This window comes from Apis mellifera, linkage group LG12, assembly GCF_003254395.2.
Source record: "Apis mellifera strain DH4 linkage group LG12, Amel_HAv3.1, whole genome shotgun sequence".
Taxonomy (NCBI): domain Eukaryota; kingdom Metazoa; phylum Arthropoda; class Insecta; order Hymenoptera; family Apidae; genus Apis; species Apis mellifera.
Window position 1 is genome coordinate 3,454,422 of NC_037649.1, and position 22,529 is coordinate 3,476,950.

The 22,529-nt window shown below is 25.5% G+C and overlaps 10 non-coding genes across 10 annotated transcripts; all 10 read right to left on the reverse strand.

Annotated features, from left to right (window-relative positions):
- Positions 1 to 312: 312 nt before the first annotated feature.
- On the reverse strand, positions 313 to 431 carry LOC113219168. The gene has a single exon (XR_003305907.1). It is a non-coding gene; the product is annotated as a 5S ribosomal RNA (ribosomal RNA).
- Positions 432 to 1,143: 712 nt separating this feature from the next.
- Positions 1,144 to 1,262, reverse strand: LOC113219177. Its single transcript, XR_003305916.1, has one exon. It is a non-coding gene; the product is annotated as a 5S ribosomal RNA (ribosomal RNA).
- Positions 1,263 to 1,972: 710 nt separating this feature from the next.
- On the reverse strand, positions 1,973 to 2,091 carry LOC113219179. Its single transcript, XR_003305918.1, has one exon. It is a non-coding gene; the product is annotated as a 5S ribosomal RNA (ribosomal RNA).
- Positions 2,092 to 2,801: 710 nt separating this feature from the next.
- Positions 2,802 to 2,920, reverse strand: LOC113219180. Its single transcript, XR_003305919.1, has one exon. It is a non-coding gene; the product is annotated as a 5S ribosomal RNA (ribosomal RNA).
- A 710-nt stretch (positions 2,921 to 3,630) lies between these two features.
- LOC113219172 lies at positions 3,631 to 3,750 on the reverse strand. The gene has a single exon (XR_003305911.1). It is a non-coding gene; the product is annotated as a 5S ribosomal RNA (ribosomal RNA).
- A 711-nt stretch (positions 3,751 to 4,461) lies between these two features.
- LOC113219181 lies at positions 4,462 to 4,580 on the reverse strand. Its single transcript, XR_003305920.1, has one exon. It is a non-coding gene; the product is annotated as a 5S ribosomal RNA (ribosomal RNA).
- Positions 4,581 to 5,290: 710 nt separating this feature from the next.
- Positions 5,291 to 5,409, reverse strand: LOC113219169. Its single transcript, XR_003305908.1, has one exon. It is a non-coding gene; the product is annotated as a 5S ribosomal RNA (ribosomal RNA).
- A 711-nt stretch (positions 5,410 to 6,120) lies between these two features.
- LOC113219170 lies at positions 6,121 to 6,239 on the reverse strand. The gene has a single exon (XR_003305909.1). It is a non-coding gene; the product is annotated as a 5S ribosomal RNA (ribosomal RNA).
- A 710-nt stretch (positions 6,240 to 6,949) lies between these two features.
- Positions 6,950 to 7,070, reverse strand: LOC113219174. Its single transcript, XR_003305913.1, has one exon. It is a non-coding gene; the product is annotated as a 5S ribosomal RNA (ribosomal RNA).
- A 712-nt stretch (positions 7,071 to 7,782) lies between these two features.
- LOC113219171 lies at positions 7,783 to 7,901 on the reverse strand. The gene has a single exon (XR_003305910.1). It is a non-coding gene; the product is annotated as a 5S ribosomal RNA (ribosomal RNA).
- Positions 7,902 to 22,529: the final 14,628 nt, after the last annotated feature.

The following is a 22,529-nucleotide window of genomic DNA, read 5'->3' on the forward strand; positions in this document are numbered from 1 at the left end:
TTATTTCTCAAATTTTCAATGCTTGTCATCAAATAGACGAATAGATCACTATTCCCGATGACACAAGTATACGTACATTGTCATACATGACAGTACGTCTTACATGCAGCAAATCGTGAAATAAATATTTAGTCAATATTTAGTATAAAGAAATCAATATCATCCGCAGATGCTTTACCTAAAAGAAGAGAGTATTTTATATTGATAAAATTAAATATTCGTACAGTTAGAAAACAATATACAAATTTGTAAAAGTTAATATATACCGATAAAATAAATTGGAAGATTAAAAAAAAAAAAAGAAAAAAAAGAAACCAACAACACACGGTGTTCCCAAGCGGTCACCCATCCAAGTACTAACCGTGCCCGACGTAGCTTGACTTTGGTGATCGAACGAGAACCAGTAGTTCCTACGTGGTATGGTCGTTGGCACCAGATTTGTCAATGCTTTTATGGATATGCATCTTATAAAATTGACTTTAAAACGATAATGGAAAGATCTACCATCTATCAGTCAAACGCACTGCGTAAAATAATATCACGCGATGGCTGCATCTATATTTTTACGAAGCTCAAAGGATTTAAAATATAAATGAAAACACAATAGGATATCGGTTATTAAAGACGGATAAATCATTGGAAAAAATCGAAACTTATCAGACAGTCGAGAGCTGATTAAAAATAACTCGAAATCTTTTACACAAGTTGCATTTCTTTACAATTAATCTTTACGTTTCCAATATTTACGATCAAATCAGAACACAACCATAATGATTATTTCCAACAACTATTAACTTCAAAATTTCAATCTTCCTATCATTTTCGTTTCCTTATTTCTCAAATTTTCAATGCTTGTCATCAAATAGACGAATAGATCACTATTCCCGATGACACAAGTATACGTACATTGTCATACATGACAGTACGTCTTACATGCAGCAAATCGTGAAATAAATATTTAGTCAATATTTAGTATAAAGAAATCGAATATCATCCGCAGATGCTTTACCTAAAAGAAGAGAGTATTTTATATTGATAAAATTAAATATTCGTACAGTTAGAAAACAATATACAAATTTGTAAAAGTTAATATATACCGATAAAATAAATTGGAAGATTAAAAAAAAAAAAAGAAAAAAAAGAAACCAACAACACACGGTGTTCCCAAGCGGTCACCCATCCAAGTACTAACCGTGCCCGACGTAGCTTGACTTTGGTGATCGAACGAGAACCAGTAGTTCCTACGTGGTATGGTCGTTGGCACCAGATTTGTCAATGCTTTTATGGATATGCATCTTATAAAATTGACTTTAAAACGATAATGGAAAGATCTACCATCTATCAGTCAAACGCACTGCGTAAAATAATATCACGCGATGGCTGCATCTATATTTTTACGAAGCTCAAAGGATTTAAAATATAAATGAAAACACAATAGGATATCGGTTATTAAAGACGGATAAATCATTGGAAAAAATCGAAACTTATCAGACAGTCGAGAGCTGATTAAAAATAACTCGAAATCTTTTACACAAGTTGCATTTCTTTACAATTAATCTTTACGTTTCCAATATTTACGATCAAATCAGAACACAACCATAATGATTATTTCCAACAACTATTAACTTCAAAATTTCAATCTTCCTATCATTTTCGTTTCCTTATTTCTCAAATTTTCAATGCTTGTCATCAAATAGACGAATAGATCACTATTCCCGATGACACAAGTATACGTACATTGTCATACATGACAGTACGTCTTACATGCAGCAAATCGTGAAATAAATATTTAGTCAATATTTAGTATAAAGAAATCAATATCATCCGCAGATGCTTTACCTAAAAGAAGAGAGTATTTTATATTGATAAAATTAAATATTCGTACAGTTAGAAAACAATATACAAATTTGTAAAAGTTAATATATACCGATAAAATAAATTGGAAGATTAAAAAAAAAAAAGAAAAAAAAGAAACCAACAACACACGGTGTTCCCAAGCGGTCACCCATCCAAGTACTAACCGTGCCCGACGTAGCTTGACTTTGGTGATCGAACGAGAACCAGTAGTTCCTACGTGGTATGGTCGTTGGCACCAGATTTGTCAATGCTTTTATGGATATGCATCTTATAAAATTGACTTTAAAACGATAATGGAAAGATCTACCATCTATCAGTCAAACGCACTGCGTAAAATAATATCACGCGATGGCTGCATCTATATTTTACGAAGCTCAAAGGATTTAAAATATAAATGAAAACACAATAGGATATCGGTTATTAAAGACGGATAAATCATTGGAAAAAATCGAAACTTATCAGACAGTCGAGAGCTGATTAAAAATAACTCGAAATCTTTTACACAAGTTGCATTTCTTTACAATTAATCTTTACGTTTCCAATATTTACGATCAAATCAGAACACAACCATAATGATTATTTCCAACAACTATTAACTTCAAAATTTCAATCTTCCTATCATTTTCGTTTCCTTATTTCTCAAATTTTCAATGCTTGTCATCAAATAGACGAATAGATCACTATTCCCGATGACACAAGTATACGTACATTGTCATACATGACAGTACGTCTTACATGCAGCAAATCGTGAAATAAATATTTAGTCAATATTTAGTATAAAGAAATCGAATATCATCCGCAGATGCTTTACCTAAAAGAAGAGAGTATTTTATATTGATAAAATTAAATATTCGTACAGTTAGAAAACAATATACAAATTTGTAAAAGTTAATATATACCGATAAAATAAATTGGAAGATTAAAAAAAAAAAAGAAAAAAAAGAAACCAACAACACACGGTGTTCCCAAGCGGTCACCCATCCAAGTACTAACCGTGCCCGACGTAGCTTGACTTTGGTGATCGAACGAGAACCAGTAGTTCCTACGTGGTATGGTCGTTGGCACCAGATTTGTCAATGCTTTTATGGATATGCATCTTATAAAATTGACTTTAAAACGATAATGGAAAGATCTACCATCTATCAGTCAAACGCACTGCGTAAAATAATATCACGCGATGGCTGCATCTATATTTTTACGAAGCTCAAAGGATTTAAAATATAAATGAAAACACAATAGGATATCGGTTATTAAAGACGGATAAATCATTGGAAAAAATCGAAACTTATCAGACAGTCGAGAGCTGATTAAAAATAACTCGAAATCTTTTACACAAGTTGCATTTCTTTACAATTAATCTTTACGTTTCCAATATTTACGATCAAATCAGAACACAACCATAATGATTATTTCCAACAACTATTAACTTCAAAATTTCAATCTTCCTATCATTTTCGTTTCCTTATTTCTCAAATTTTCAATGCTTGTCATCAAATAGACGAATAGATCACTATTCCCGATGACACAAGTATACGTACATTGTCATACATGACAGTACGTCTTACATGCAGCAAATCGTGAAATAAATATTTAGTCAATATTTAGTATAAAGAAATCAATATCATCCGCAGATGCTTTACCTAAAAGAAGAGAGTATTTTATATTGATAAAATTAAATATTCGTACAGTTAGAAAACAATATACAAATTTGTAAAAGTTAATATATACCGATAAAATAAATTGGAAGATTAAAAAAAAAAAAGAAAGAAAAGAAACCAACAACACACGGTGTTTCCCAAGCGGTCACCCATCCAAGTACTAACCGTGCCCGACGTAGCTTGACTTTGGTGATCGAACGAGAACCAGTAGTTCCTACGTGGTATGGTCGTTGGCACCAGATTTGTCAATGCTTTTATGGATATGCATCTTATAAAATTGACTTTAAAACGATAATGGAAAGATCTACCATCTATCAGTCAAACGCACTGCGTAAAATAATATCACGCGATGGCTGCATCTATATTTTTACGAAGCTCAAAGGATTTAAAATATAAATGAAAACACAATAGGATATCGGTTATTAAAGACGGATAAATCATTGGAAAAAATCGAAACTTATCAGACAGTCGAGAGCTGATTAAAAATAACTCGAAATCTTTTACACAAGTTGCATTTCTTTACAATTAATCTTTACGTTTCCAATATTTACGATCAAATCAGAACACAACCATAATGATTATTTCCAACAACTATTAACTTCAAAATTTCAATCTTCCTACCATTTTCGTTTCCTTATTTCTCAAATTTTCAATGCTTGTCATCAAATAGACGAATAGATCACTATTCCCGATGACACAAGTATACGTACATTGTCATACATGACAGTACGTCTTACATGCAGCAAATCGTGAAATAAATATTTAGTCAATATTTAGTATAAAGAAATCAATATCATCCGCAGATGCTTTACCTAAAAGAAGAGAGTATTTTATATTGATAAAATTAAATATTCGTACAGTTAGAAAACAATATACAAATTTGTAAAAGTTAATATATACCGATAAAATAAATTGGAAGATTAAAAAAAAAAAAAGAAAAAAAAGAAACCAACAACACACGGTGTTCCCAAGCGGTCACCCATCCAAGTACTAACCGTGCCCGACGTAGCTTGACTTTGGTGATCGAACGAGAACCAGTAGTTCCTACGTGGTATGGTCGTTGGCACCAGATTTGTCAATGCTTTTATGGATATGCATCTTATAAAATTGACTTTAAAACGATAATGGAAAGATCTACCATCTATCAGTCAAACGCACTGCGTAAAATAATATCACGCGATGGCTGCATCTATATTTTTACGAAGCTCAAAGGATTTAAAATATAAATGAAAACACAATAGGATATCGGTTATTAAAGACGGATAAATCATTGGAAAAAATCGAAACTTATCAGACAGTCGAGAGCTGATTAAAAATAACTCGAAATCTTTTACACAAGTTGCATTTCTTTACAATTAATCTTTACGTTTCCAATATTTACGATCAAATCAGAACACAACCATAATGATTATTTCCAACAACTATTAACTTCAAAATTTCAATCTTCCTATCATTTTCGTTTCCTTATTTCTCAAATTTTCAATGCTTGTCATCAAATAGACGAATAGATCACTATTCCCGATGACACAAGTATACGTACATTGTCATACATGACAGTACGTCTTACATGCAGCAAATCGTGAAATAAATATTTAGTCAATATTTAGTATAAAGAAATCAATATCATCCGCAGATGCTTTACCTAAAAGAAGAGAGTATTTTATATTGATAAAATTAAATATTCGTACAGTTAGAAAACAATATACAAATTTGTAAAAGTTAATATATACCGATAAAATAAATTGGAAGATTAAAAAAAAAAAAAGAAAAAAAGAAACCAACAACACACGGTGTTCCCAAGCGGTCACCCATCCAAGTACTAACCGTGCCCGACGTAGCTTGACTTTGGTGATCGAACGAGAACCAGTAGTTCCTACGTGGTATGGTCGTTGGCACCAGATTTGTCAATGCTTTTATGGATATGCATCTTATAAAATTGACTTTAAAACGATAATGGAAAGATCTACCATCTATCAGTCAAACGCACTGCGTAAAATAATATCACGCGATGGCTGCATCTATATTTTTACGAAGCTCAAAGGATTTAAAATATAAATGAAAACACAATAGGATATCGGTTATTAAAGACGGATAAATCATTGGAAAAAATCGAAACTTATCAGACAGTCGAGAGCTGATTAAAAATAACTCGAAATCTTTTACACAAGTTGCATTTCTTTACAATTAATCTTTACGTTTCCAATATTTACGATCAAATCAGAACACAACCATAATGATTATTTCCAACAACTATTAACTTCAAAATTTCAATCTTCCTATCATTTTCGTTTCCTTATTTCTCAAATTTTCAATGCTTGTCATCAAATAGACGAATAGATCACTATTCCCGATGACACAAGTATACGTACATTGTCATACATGACAGTACGTCTTACATGCAGCAAATCGTGAAATAAATATTTAGTCAATATTTAGTATAAAGAAATCAATATCATCCGCAGATGCTTTACCTAAAAGAAGAGAGTATTTTATATTGATAAAATTAAATATTCGTACAGTTAGAAAACAATATACAAATTTGTAAAAGTTAATATATACCGATAAAATAAATTGGAAGATTAAAAAAAAAAAAAGAAAGAAAAGAAACCAACAACACACGGTGTTCCCAAGCGGTCACCCATCCAAGTACTAACCGTGCCCGACGTAGCTTGACTTTGGTGATCGAACGAGAACCAGTAGTTCCTACGTGGTATGGTCGTTGGCACCAGATTTGTCAATGCTTTTATGGATATGCATCTTATAAAATTGACTTTAAAACGATAATGGAAAGATCTACCATCTATCAGTCAAACGCACTGCGTAAAATAATATCACGCGATGGCTGCATCTATATTTTACGAAGCTCAAAGGATTTAAAATATAAATGAAAACACAATAGGATATCGGTTATTAAAGACGGATAAATCATTGGAAAAAATCGAAACTTATCAGACAGTCGAGAGCTGATTAAAAATAACTCGAAATCTTTTACACAAGTTGCATTTCTTTACAATTAATCTTTACGTTTCCAATATTTACGATCAAATCAGAACACAACCATAATGATTATTTCCAACAACTATTAACTTCAAAATTTCAATCTTCCTACCATTTTCGTTTCCTTATTTCTCAAATTTTCAATGCTTGTCATCAAATATACGAATAGATCACTATTCCCGATGACACAAGTATACGTACATTGTCATACATGACAGTACGTCTTACATGCAGCAAATCGTGAAATAAATATTTAGTCAATATTTAGTATAAAGAAATCAATATCATCCGCAAATGCTTTACCTAAAAGAAGAGAGTATTTTATATTGATAAAATTAAATATTCGTACAGTTAGAAAACAATATACAAATTTGTAAAAGTTAATATATACCGATAAAATAAATTGGAAGATTAAAAAAAAAAAAAGAAAAAAAAGAAACCAACAACACACGGTGTTCCCAAGCGGTCACCCATCCAAGTACTAACCGTGCCCGACGTAGCTTGACTTTTTGGTGATCGAACGAGAACCAGTAGTTCCTACGTGGTATGGTCGTTGGCACCAGATTTGTCAATGCTTTTATGGATATGCATCTTATAAAATTGACTTTAAAACGATAATGGAAAGATCTACCATCTATCAGTCAAACGCACTGCGTAAAATAATATCACGCGATGGCTGCATCTATATTTTTTACGAAGTTCAAAGGATTTAAAATATAAATGAAAACACAATAGGATATCGGTTATTAAAGACGGATAAATCATTGGAAAAAATCGAAACTTATCAGACAGTCGAGAGCTGATTAAAAATAACTCGAAATCTTTTACACAAGTTGCATTTCTTTACAATTAATCTTTACGTTTCCAATATTTACGATCAAATCAGAACACAACCATAATGATTATTTCCAACAACTATTAACTTCAAAATTTCAATCTTCCTACCATTTTCGTTTCCTTATTTCTCAAATTTTCAATGCTTGTCATCAAATAGACGAATAGATCACTATTCCCGATGACACAAGTATACGTACATTGTCATACATGACAGTACGTCTTACATGCAGCAAATCGTGAAATAAATATTTAGTCAATATTTAGTATAAAGAAATCAATATCATCCGCAAATGCTTTACCTAAAAGAAGAGAGTATTTTATATTGATAAAATTAAATATTCGTACAGTTAGAAAACAATATACAAATTTGTAAAAGTTAATATATACCGATAAAATAAATTGGAAGATTAAAAGAAAAAAAAGAAAAAAAGGAAACCAACAACACACGGTGTTCCCAAGCGGTCACCCATCCAAGTACTAACCGTGCCCGACGTAGCTTGACTTTGGTGATCGAACGAGAACCAGTAGTTCCTACGTGGTATGGTCGTTGGCACCATATTTGTCAATGCTTTTATGGATATGCATCTTATAAAATTGACTTTAAAACGATAATGGAAAGATTTACCACTTGTCAGTCAGATACACCAATTTAAGTAATGCAAATTAATTATATATATATTATATAATATTTGTATGTATTTTTTTTTTACGATATCTTAAATTTAATGTGCATAATTTTAATAAAATCTTGAAAAATATCCGCTTTAAATATATTCGATTGAATTCAAAGAATTAATGTTCGTAAATAAATTGAAATGTATATTTTTGTACAAATTGTATTTCTTTGCATATTTCTCTCTTTTTTTTCACTTATAAATAGACTTAGTATGTAGTAAATATATTTTTTTGTATTCGAATGGTTTTAGGCAGCTTATGATTTGATGCGAGAATTTTAGGGCATTATTTATATTGATGAGGTAATTTGAATATTGACAATATTTATATTTGATTTTTTTAAAAATACTGTTTCAAGTATAAATTCCTAAACATTTTACATATAATCTTATGAAATATAGAATAATATACTATCAAATGATTAGATTTTCTTATATGAAAGTATACCGTGATTGCGAATTGACTTGCATTTTCGCCATTAATCCGAGTTTTACAATCGGAATATTATTTTTAAATTTTGAAGTTTTTGAGTTTTGTAAGCATAAAATATATAAGCATAAAATTAGTTCAAATGAGATGAGTTTGATTTTTCATTTTTGAATGATATTACTTCTATTCATTAAGAAATTGACAATAGAGAGAAGGAAAGCAATGATGAAAATAGAGATGTAAGAGAAAATGAGAAATAAGAATAGTAGATAGTGAATGTGATATTACGTTATATTAATTAAATTTAAAAGTTTGTTCTCAATGAACTAAGAAAAGTGAACGATATCAAATAGCATTTTACTGTGATACTTATCCTGATAAATGAAAGATGCATCTTGGCGATTGTTTTATAAATATATTACACAAAACAACAATATAGAAATAGAATTTAATATTTTAATAACAAATTTTTTTTATATATAAAAATATATAAAATATTAAAATATAAAAATTTTATATGTTAATTTATGTGTGAAATCATTTTAAATTTTTTATAAGAAATTCATTGAATATAAAAAATTTCGACTTGTTGCTTCGGGCGAACGAAAAAGTTCGAATGCAAAGGGATATATAATAGTTATAATGTCTAACAGATACTAATTTTAAAACATGGTGAAACATCTAATTGAAAAATAATTTATTATTGAAGTAAGTGTTTCCATTACAAGAATAATAAGATTAATGTAAAATCTAAATTTATTTGAGAATTTTTTATTAATGAATATTGCATTGAGATTGAAAATTACTGTTTAATAAGTCACTATCGTAAGATTATTTTTTAATGAAAAATAATTTTCTTAAGAATTTTCAATGTATCTTTAGTAATTGTTAGAAATAAAATAGTGGAAACTATCGACATCTAAAATTTCTGATGATTGATATCACGAATTAATGAATGGATATTCCTATATATAAAAATTTTTTTAAATTGCTTATATTTATTTTAAAAAATTAATGAATAAATGTTTTAAATTTTATGTAATATATTTTCTACAGGTGTGTTTATAAATTTATTCCGAATTTATCCTATTTTTAATATTTTATTATGATCAAATGTTTTATTTAGAGTATAGTTAAATTTGTTTATGACATTCAGTAGTAAAAATAATTAAAAACAATATTAAAAAAAAAGATATGTAACATATTCATTTATACTATTTATATGAAATATATGAAATATATGTAATATAAAAAATATATATTTGCATAAAAATTTGTATATATTTATATAATTATTTCGAAAAATAGAATTAATTATTTTCCAATCTGTATTGTTACTCTTGATATCGAAGAAAAATTTTAAATAAAAGAAAATCATACTGATTAAAATTAATTTTTATTTTTCCATCAGATATATTAATACTTTATTTGAATGAAATGTGAATATAAGAATTCTATGTTTGCATATTTGTTTAAAAATAAAAATATTGCATTGCTTTTAAAAATATTTAGTTGCAAATAGTTATATATGTATTTCTAGTTCTAAAGTCATTTTTCTAAGTTAATATATAATTCTCGAAGTTGTTCTTTGAATACAAAATAATTTTGAAGTTTAGAAATGTTCTTATACGTATTATTAAAAATTATTTATTATTTACTCAAGCAAGAATTGAAATTATGCATTTAATTATAATTTATCAGTATCAATACAAAAAAATCAATATATTTTTACATTAACAAAAATTTATGTATTTTGTATTCATGCATTAATTATTTAATGTATTACAAATAATTTCAACTATTTTTATTTCTACTAAATCTTTTTAATTATATTATATTTAGATAAATCATAATAAATATTGAAATGATCTAATCATTTAAAAATTAAAATGAATAATATTTATTCTTACAATGCATATTTAATATATATACAGTAATTAATAGAAATTCTTTTTATAAAAAATAATAATTTATTTATACAAAGAAAGACAATAGAAAAAATGTATTATGTATATTAAATTAGAACAATTTTATTGAAAGAAACCTGTGTAAATTTTATAGCATTTGACTTAAATTGTTACATTGATTTTATTTGTTACATTCAATTTAATTTTGCTTTTAAATATGTTTGTATTTATTATATTTACAACTGCTTGAGAAAATCGAATTTATATTGATCAAATATAAACTTGTGTTATAATAAAACCTATATAATGAAATCATAATAAAAATTCAACATGATATAATTTCCTTTTAATTTCCTTTTAATTTTGTAAAAACGATATTTTGATTCGCGAATTATTTTAACTCTACGTAGAAAGTACCTAATGTCACGATCCAATATGCAAAGGATTAGAAAAGAATATTGTTGAGATATTCCTGGAGAGTCGATTGAATGTTCTCATTATAAAGTAAGAAAAATTTCATATACTTTATTATATAATTCAGATATCGTAAAATCTGCTAAATGGCAGGAAAATTAATAAAAATCATAAGAATTTATTACAGCCATTGTTATTATATGACGAGATTTTAAAAAAATATATATTGGACACTAGATAATTAGAAATATATTATATTATATATTATATTATAATGAGATGAATCCAAAATTGAAAGAATTTTATTCAATAGACGTTAATAAACTTCGATCCATAAATATCTATAAATCAACATAAAAACGACATTTGAAAGAAACAATAAAATTTGAAACAATAAAATTAGTGGATCTGTTATTCTGTAAAGATATAAAGATATATTTCATAATATATAATATAAGATCATTGTATTAATGAAAAAATAAATCAATACATTTATACAACATATTATAAAATTATACAACACATATTATACAAGTTTTAAATATAAAAAGAAATGATGAGATGCATTACGAGAAACGATAAAAAACATGCCAATTGATAAAAGGAATATTGTGTTCTAATAAAAATGTAAAAGTATATAATAAAAATTGTGCAATATTAGTTGCAATCATTTCAAATTTTCAATCATTGGATTGACTAGTCTAAAATTTAGACTTGAATCCAATCGAAAATTTATAGGCAGTATTGAAAAACAATTATGAGACGAACATGATATGCCACTATATAATCTTGAATGAATTATGGAGAACAATAAAAGAATAGCGGTATACGATCTTTTTGGAATTATGCAATGTAGTTAAATCTAGTTAAAAGTATGCCAAGACGAATTGGAGTTCTTTTCAATGTTAATGGTTATGCAAAATATTAAATTTATTTAAATTTGTTATATTTCATTTATTCTTAATAACAATGTTATTAAAGAAAATTGAGTTGTCAACATGATTATATAATTATAAAACTATATAGAATATAAAATAAGAAATACAAAATTTTCATATGTTTGTTACATTAAAAAAATTCTTCAAATATATATATTATATCAAATTTTTTTCATTTTCTATGGTGATATGTAAATAAATTATTATTTTTTATAGAAAGCACTTGTGTTTTGTTTCTTATTAATATATACATGCTTTGAAACTATATTGTTTACTTTTGATGTACTTAGATCATTTCTAAGATATTTATTACATATTAATTTCAATGTTAAAAATTATATTTTATGAGTTCAGATAATATAATTATTTAGCTAATTCAATTGAATAGTCGATACTAACAACTAACAATTTCATGTTTTCATCGAAAATCTAACTTTTTATAAATAAAGAGTATAAGTGAATTAATATTCGATAAAAGATTATCAATATTTTAAATTAATAATAATTTTGTAAAAAAAAATTATAATAATAATTTTAAATTTATTCTAAAACATAAATATTATGAAATAAAATAAAAAATTAAAACAAAATTAAAATCATCATATGCGTGATGATTTTATAATTAAAATAAATATATATGATATATATTTTGTTTAATTATTTAATAATTAATATTTAATAATTAATAATTTTTTTTATAATCTATCATTTATAATTATCATTTATAATATTAATCTATCATTTATAATATAAATTATTATCATATTCTAATTTTATTAAATGTTCGATGATTTAGACATATTTAATTTTCACATGATAACTTTGGATTCATGATATATTTTTCAAAGTTCAATAGAATATATTCAAAGTTAAAAAAAATCTTACTTTGTGACTTTTGAAGAATCATTTTAAAAAAAACTTTCAATTTCCAAATTTAGTATTGGTAGATATAAAAAAAATTTTCTTATCTTTATTTGAATATATAAAATTTTCAATAAAAAAAATTTTTTTCTTTCCCTTGTTACATAATGTATAAATTTCACGGGAAAAAAAAAATTATGAAGGGAAATTCTGAAAGTAAATTTTTAAAATAAGCCAGGATTATTATAGAACTTTTTTTCATAAAATTATAATAATTTAAATGTCATCAATTTTTAATAATGACTTAAATATCTAAAGATGATGAATGAATAATAATAAATAATCTTAACATTCAAATAGATATTGATTTGAAGATAAAAACATTCATCAGAATAGTTAACCGAATAGTAATTGATAAACTAGCCTGCAAAATTCATAACGAATATCAAGTGATTTATTTAATAATATTTTTTAGTAACTAGAGGCAATTAATCTATTTTTCAAAATTTAATTCATTTGAATTGAAAAATGATATAATGACAACAACTAATAAATTAAAATAACTAAATTAATTCTTATAATTAATAAAAGAACGAACATTTAATACATGAATTCAATTGATGAAATAATCATATAATTTCCAAAAAACAAAGTTATTTTATTAAAATAAAACAAATATTTGAATCACTATTTACTAATAAAAGATTATGCCTAAAAAATCTAATATACGTTTTTACTTATATTTAATATTTATTTACATTTACTTATTTCTATGAATATTATATTTGAATATATGAATATAATATAAATATCATATATGATTTCGAAAAAAAATCAAAAAATCTGCAGAATCATATTCAATTCTCAAATAAATTATTTTTGTATAATATGTTGTTATTATTTAACAAATATAAATTGCGAATAATAAAAACTGGTACAAGATATCTCGTTACTAGCATCATATCTACGATAACGTGAAACCGAGATCTTCTTTTGTAGCGAAAAGATGAAAAATTGACGATTAAAAATTCTATCAATGCAAAGGATACGGACAATGTCGTATTTTCATAATACAATCGGAATTGTCGTTAACGAAGAAAGATCTTTCTTTATAATGAGGAGATAAATGAAAGAGATGGGAGATCGTGGCATGAAAGGGATTTTGAAAGTTGTACGAATTAAAGAAATGAAGCGATGCCGGCTGACTGATGGTAGACAAAGGGAATGCAATTATGAACTTTATTTTATGCCTTCGCAATACGATGGTGCGCTTCGCAATTAACTCTTTGCGTTCATGGGATAACAGGAATAAAAGTTTACCGTCGACGCGGATATTTCATACGGAGAACTTTTCGTTGCGAAATTATTAGAAAATGCAAAAAACTTCTTGCCATCCATATTTTGTTACATAAATCGTAGACTAATTGCATTTTTCGTATCTATCCCGCGATAAAATAAAAGAATGGTTGTATTTTTCGTGGCAACTAGATGTCAAAAATAATGTAAAATAATGTATATATATAATGATATATATATGTAGAATTCATAAATATACGCATATTTAAATCAATTTGTTATATTTCCAATTTATCAAAGTATAAAAATCAAAATATAAAAAAATGAATGAGAAGTTGATGATTAAAATCAGAAATTAAAAATTATCTGCTAATCTACTTGATTTCATTGATTTCATATGTAAACTATTGATAGATTTAATATTTGTAATTTTCAAAAGAGTTTTTTAAATTTATAAAAATAAGTTATGAAATTCAAATATCTTGAAAATGTAGAACTTATAAATAAATAAAACTTTATGAGATTTAATAATTATGAATATCAATTTTATTATTATAAATAAAAAGTATGGTCGAATAATATATCAAATGAGTAGGATATCATTCCTTATGAAAAGTTATAGAAATATATATTTTCATTCAAAGTTTTTTATTCAGGAAAATTATTAATTAATTTTCGATTAGATATGAATGAATTATTAATAAGAGGATATTTTAAATGAAAAAATTTTAAATAAAAATGAATAGAATAGAATAAAATAAAATTTTATTGTTTAAATTTTTATTGTTTTTTTTAAAAAATCAAAATTGAACGTATATCAGTTAAATTATATAATTGACAATTTCTAAAATTTGTATTTTAGAATTAAATTATGTATATAATTTTATTTAAAATTAATTTTTAAACAAAATAAAATTAATTCCACATTTTTTGTTTATTTTAAACATAGTTTTTAAATATATTTCTTATTATTCAATTCTTATTAATAATTTATTCATAATTTATTCAAATTGAGAATTATCCAATTTCATATAAAAAGTTAAAAAATTTTCAAATTTGATTTTCTCAAAAACGAAACTTTGACGATAAAATTTTATACTATTTTTTTTTTTATTTTATTTTTTTATAAGAAATCACTTGTTTGCTAAATATATTGTTTGATCGCATTCTATATATTATTAATTTTTAACTTTAATTTTTTTTATGATTTTAAACTAATTTTTAGCTTTGCTATTATATATTAATTTTGAAAATTAATTTTATACTATTATATTATTCTATTATTCTATTATAATATATATAAAAGGAAATTATATATTATACAAAAGAATTATAAATCCTTTGTTCGCAATTTTATAATTAAAATATGTCTTCTCTCATACTTTATCTGGATAATATAAATTATGATTATGAGAAATTATTCATATTTTTATTTTAAAACTATATAGGATAATAATTTATGTGAATTACTTTTGGAAAATTAATTCTAGAAATTAAAATAAAACAAAAATTAATATAGAACATGAAGTGTAATAGAAGAAATGTCAATTGATACTTTTTGATTGAGTTATAAGCAATCGAAGTTTACATTAGATAAAGTAATATGAAAGTAAGCTCTATCTTCATCACATTGCTGTAGATATTTCTACACGATAGTAGAATGCCGTATTTTTACTATTAATGAGGATAATAGTAAAAATAAAAAATAGTAAGGTTGAATGAGATAGAAAGAACATTGTTTATTGAATCTTGGTTATCGAGAATCACATAATAGAAATAACTTTGTTTTCTATTATAGGCGCAAAAATGCTATTGAAACATTTTTGTATTAATTTTTGTTTATTTTTTAGTCTTTAGAATCAATTCTTTTAAAACGTTTCACGAATATAATATTCGTATAATAGAAAAAATTGTTGAAAATGAATCCTTAATAATATATTTCACTATAATTTCATTGAAGTTAATAAAGAGGTAATTTTTCGATAAATTATCTTTAAAAATAAGTGTAAAATTATTTATAATATTTATATATTTATATTTTTATTTAAGTGATATAATAAAATTGTTAAAATATAATAAAATTGTTATGCTAAAATATTTTTAGTTTACAGTCTAGTATTTGGATCAATATTGATCAAGAATATGGAGTATCAAAATTTATCATATAAAGAATAAAATTTATTTTATTCATGAATAAAATAGATATCAGAGATATCTGTTTAAAATATTATATTTTTTATAATAATGATGTTACATAGTAGTATCTATTATTGTAATTGGTCACTAATAATAACAATAAATATAATTTTTAATATTTAATAAACTGAGATTACAAAGAAAATAATCTACCTATATATCTATGCAAAAAAATATTGAACAAAAAAATTGAATTGCTTTAAAAAAATTATCAAATGTATAGTGATTCAATTTATATATATATAATTATGAATAAATTTATGTAATTAATAATATAAATAATATAAATATAATTCGTAATATTATAATTTTAATTTAATTCTCAAATCACCGAAAACTGGTCATTTTTTACTCATATTTTTTACTCATATTGAATTGTAAATATTAAATTTTATTTACATCGTCAAAAGAATATAAAATGGTTTAAAAGTGTCCCTATTAAAAGTGTCTCTTGATTGAATATAGATTAATTATAAAAATGATCTATATTTATGAACTTCGATATTCATTGATGAGTTGTTTTAATGATAAGTTTTCCATTGACTCTATAATTTCTCTAATCGATGCTATTTTAAATACTAAACTTTTGACTACTTTTTTTATTCAAAAAATTTACAGATATCTTTATTTAATATCGCCATTTTAAATCTATTCTACATATTTACATTATTAATTCAATTAATTATGTTAATTTTAATATATTGTTATTAAAAAAACTAAAAAACATGCTGTATGCTTATTTTACTGTATACTATTATTTTATTGTATATTATTTATATTATAATTTTGTAAATAAATTATTAATACATTCGCTCTTATCAACAATGATGGTAAACTGCAAATATTGCAAATAGTTTACGTAATATTTAATTACGTTTGCTATTATTGTTAAATATGTATTATCCATTGATAGTACTTTAATACTGATAATGAACGTGTCGAAAAATGCAATATTTCTTTCTAATTATAAATGTGTATTGTTAATTTGATTCTTATCAATATATTATTGAAGCATTATCGACGGATGGTATAAGAGAAATCATATTAATCGACAATGTTTCGACAGTAAAAGTAAAAACAAATGTATTAAAATATAATATGTTTTTTATAATTGAAAAATTAATTAAAAAATAATTTTAAAAAAATCGATCAGCTCAAGATTCTAGATATCTTTCGTTCTATTTTGAAGACAAGATTAGATGAAAAAATTCGTTTCCATCGATAAATCTTTTATCGTCTCTTCGATGATTTTCAATGAATTCTTGTTCGTTTATCATCGACCAGGAAACGCTCACAATTCGATTCAGTTACTTTCCAATAGAAATTTCATCTCGATAAGACCACTTTGTAACCACGGATTCGAATTGCGAATTCGCCTAGCCTGGTTCGGAGAAAGTGGTTGATTTTGTTGGAGGATTAATATTTTCAACAAGTTGTAATAACAAAATGAGTAATTCGATCGGATTAAATCGTGTTTTTCTTTCAAAATGACTAGTCCAATTTGTTTTCCTATTTTCTTTCCACGATTTTCACATAGTTCAATGTAATTTGCCAAAAAAACCGCTTTGTTTCTTTTAAATATTTATAATATATATAATATATAATATATAATATAATATATAACAGTGCTTTCTTAGTCGTAAAAATTTACATTAGTAATAAAATACATAGATATATTTATTTACATTAATATTTTCCAATTTAAATTTTTTTATGATTTTTCAATTAATTAAGATTTGAAAATAAATTTTGAAATTTTAAAATATAAATAGAAGGCGAATTTTCATGTAAAAACATAAAACATAAAAATGAAAATATTTTTCTTTATAATATTAATTTTATTTCATATAATCATTAAATATTATTTTATTAATTATATTCAAAAAATAAAGTTTTTGGTTACGATATAATGATTTGTGTTGTGCATGTCATTCAGCTTTGGAAACTCTAACGAAACACATAAAGGTTGGTTTAACACAAGCATTTATAACTAGGTTATTTTTGAGAGAAAGTTTTTTAGCGATAAATCAGATACTCCAACATTTCTCCCTTTCTCTGCAGACGTTATAACATGTTATAAACCAGGGTTTCTGAAAGAAAATTCAGTAGCAATATGTGACATTCTTGATCACAGTTCTCACGCAGGAAATAGTTTCGAGATCTTCCGGGTTTCATGCCAAATATCACCTTCCATCAAGAACATTTGATAATATAACCGTCTACGTGTCCTTTGATTTCAAAAAAAGATAAAAATCAACAATCAAAGATACTGTGACGAGCGAATTGAATGAATCGAAAAGAAAGAACAATTCTAATCATCAAAAGAACAAGATCGATATTAACATTACAACATTTAGTTTGCATTAACGAATTCATTATTTCAACGAGATTCAGCATCATTAAATTGAAATTGAATTGGAAGTATAACGACAATGTATAATCGGAACATTCTCAACATTGTTTGGTTTTTCGAGCCAGATTTCCACAATCTTAACAATTGAAATCCAGTTTCTATCAGCATTCATTAATATTGATATACTGATAACGACAACAACACTATCCATCATAATCATACTATCCAATACAATCCAGCGGTCAAAAAAAAAAAAAAATTGCTGTTAAATTCTATCAAATCTATGATAACGAGAATTGAAGAAATCTGCATACTGCAAGGACAAATCTAGGGGCTTCCAACAACTTGACATTAAGGAATCGACTTATTAACATCGGCCATTAACTTGAAAATCTTCTCACACTTCACGGAGCAAGTCCATCACAATAATCTCCAGAATTGTCCACACAACGCAAATGAACCTACTTTTATTTATTATTATGTTATACTCGCCAATTTCTTAATTTTATTCCTAATTTCGTTCTCACAATGGCCTTCGAGAATAATTCGTTAAGAAACGCAGAGCAATTAAATCAAAATTAACTACGTTTATGAAATTCGTTGAGTTGTATGAAGTATCGGAGAACACACGTCTTGATCAACTAAAATTATCACGAAAAAGAACTCGAACACATTCAAATCAATTCAAGAAAAATTATTAGGATTAATTCATCATCTGATGAAGTGAATTTGAAGCGCGGTTCAATGAAAAAAGAGATTCGAAGATAGATATTTAGAAATTTTTGAATGGTAATCGCGATGGATATTGTAAGGAAAACCAAGAAAAGATTTAAAGGCAGAATCGATCGCGGTAACGACTCAAATATCATTTCTATCTCCATTCATATCGGATTCCTAAATTAAATATCCGATGATGGATTCCTCTTTCGGCAGAAACTATATCACAAAATATACACAAAAACCCTAATTTCCGCGACGCATAGTGGTTCGAACAAATATATTAAAATGAATAAAATTCATTTTCAAATTTATAAAAAAATAATTGTTTCAATGTAATATATAATAATCATACATTAAAACTCTTATGCATTAAAATTTTTAATCCTCTTTTTAAACGTTTACAGATTAAACAAAATACATGTATATAAGCAGAGAACTAATCGATAATTGAGCAATCATATTTCAATAATTGAGAAATATTTTGTAAATTTATTAAGAAGCATTTAAATTTCAATTTTAAATATCATTTCTAAATTTCAATTAAAGGATATGACATCTCGAAATATCTATTTTAATTTAAATTATTATTAAGTTATAAATTATCAATAAGTTTCTTTTATTTTGCATTTTTTTTTTTGTAAATTAAATTTAAAGTTGAGTAATTATATTGAATAATGATTTATCAATGATTTTTTTATATATTCCACGCAATAATTTGTAAAACTTTACAAAACTATACTATAATTAATTTTGTTTACGGCCGCTCATGATATGTATAGGCGTAATCAAATGTTTGTCACTTAACAGATTTTTTAATATAGCTACTGATATTTATAGATTAATTCTAATCTATCTTATATTATAATATATGCATTTCTATGATTATTTATTTATTATATTTTGAAGAAATAAGCAATAATAATATTTCTAACTTTAGTAAGCAATTTTTTTATTTCTTTCAATCTTTAAACGATCGGTATATTTTTTTACAATGCTTTTTTCATTTTATAATTTTTAATTTGATTATTATTATTATGTTATTTCATTAAATTATCATTATTTATAGTTCCATATTTATGGCTCATATTTATCAGATAATTTATAGGATAGGATTCTCCTGAACATAGCAAAATTTTTTTTTTTAATAAGCATTTTTTTCTTAATCTGTTTCTTTAAAATATCATTTCCATTTTTCAAAATCCAGTTTATCGTATATTTATCAAATTTGAAAATTGAAATGCTTTCGAAGTTAATTGCTTAGAACTTCTATAATTTTTTTGCTATATCTACCATGCAGATTTTTTTGTGCGATTACTCAAGAGTAACCAATGAAAATGGTTATCAAGTCATGGTAAACCAATGACTTGAAAATTGTCACATTTTGCATTTTTTTTTTTCAATAGAATAGATTCGATTATTTCTCTTGTCAATTTGAAAATTGTTCAATTTATGTATTTTATTATTAAGTCATTGGATTCAGATTCAGATTTAAATTCAAATAGTGAATAAAACTAGCATATTTTTAATTGTATATTTCTATTTTTAATTATATTAATATTTTTAATTGTATATTTTTAATGTTATAATGGATAATATATAAAAAATTATAATTTTGTTATATTTTTTTATATATTGATTATATACGATTATATATTGATTATATAATCGATATAATTTCTTTTTTATTCTATGGGTTAGCAACTAAGTAATTGCGGATTTCACTCATGGCTTCAGTTGAATTTTTAGGTTTGCTGGGGTAGTCCAAATGTAAAACACATTTTGTTATTTGATAGTTGGAAATTCAGCTGTCAATCAGTAAAAAAAGTTTTTTGATCAGTTGCGTAGTTTTCGTTTGGCGTTCGTTGAAAAATGGAAAATCAAAAGGAACATTATCGTCATATTTTGCTTTTTTATTTTCGCAAAGGGAAAAACGCATCGCAAGCTCACAAAAAGTTATGTGCTGTTTATGGCGACGAAGCCTTAAAAGAACGGTAATGTCAAAATTGGTTTGACAAATTTCGTTCTGGTGATTTTTCACTCGAAGACGAAAAACACTCTGGTCGTCCAGTTGAAGTTGATGACAACCTAATCAAAGCAATAATCGATTCGGATCGTCACAGTACAACTCGTGAGATTGCAGAGAAGTTTCATGTATCACATACATGCATTGGAAACCACTTAAAACAACTTGGCTATGTTCAAAAACTCGATACATAGGTTCCTCACGAACTGAAAGAAAAGCATTTAACGCAACGCATTAACAGCTGCGATTTGCTAAAGAAACGTAATGAAAATGATCCATTTTTAAAACGACTGATAACTGGCGATGAAAAATGGGTTGTTTACAACAATATCAAGCGGAAAAGATCGTGGAGCAGGCCACATGAACCAGCTCAAACAACATCAAAAGCTGGTATTCATCAAAAGAATTTTGTTATCAGTTTGGTGGGATTACAAAGGAATTGTCTATTTTGAACTCTTACCACCCAACCGAACGATCAATTCTGTTGTCTACATTGAACAACTAACGAAATCTACATTGAACAACTAACGAAATTAAACAATGCAGTTGAAGAAAAGCGGCCCGAATTGACAAATCGAAAAGGTATATTGTATTCCATCATGACAATGCAAGGCCACACATCTTTGGTCACTCGGCAAAAATTATTGGAGCTTGATTAGGATGTTTTGCCATATCCACCATATAATCCTGACCTTGCACCATCTGATTACTTTTTGTTTCGATCTTTACAAAACTCCTTGAATGATAAAAATTTCAATAATAATGATGATATCAAATCGTACCTGATTCAGTTTTTTGCTAATAAAAACCAGAAGTTTTATGATCATGGAATTGTGATGCTGCCTGAAAGATGGCAAAAGGTCATTAATCAAAATGGGCAACACATTACAGAATAAATGAAAAAATTGTCTTTGATTTTCTAAAAACAATCCGCAATTACTTAGTTGCCAACTCAATATATTAATGAAATGTTAATTTTATTATATTTTTAATTATTTTTTATACATTTTACATACATTTTTAATGAAATAATAAAAAATAATATTGTTTTCTAAAAATTAAATCTCTATATAAGCTCAAAATCTGAAAAAAATAATTTTCTATTTTTCGAATCACTATGCAACGCGCAAAAATTAATCCATTTAAAATCTTGTCTAACAGAAAAAATTGGCGAAAAAATCAAGTCGTTGGAGACAATCGGGTCAAATTATGCAATCATTGTTCAAGAAATATTATACAATAATTCAAATGTCATAATAAACAAACACGTGAAAGCTGAATAGGCTAATCGATCTAGTCACGAATTGTAATGCTTGAAGAATCTTAATAAACGATTTCTCGAAGCATTTCCGATCTACGCGATAACGA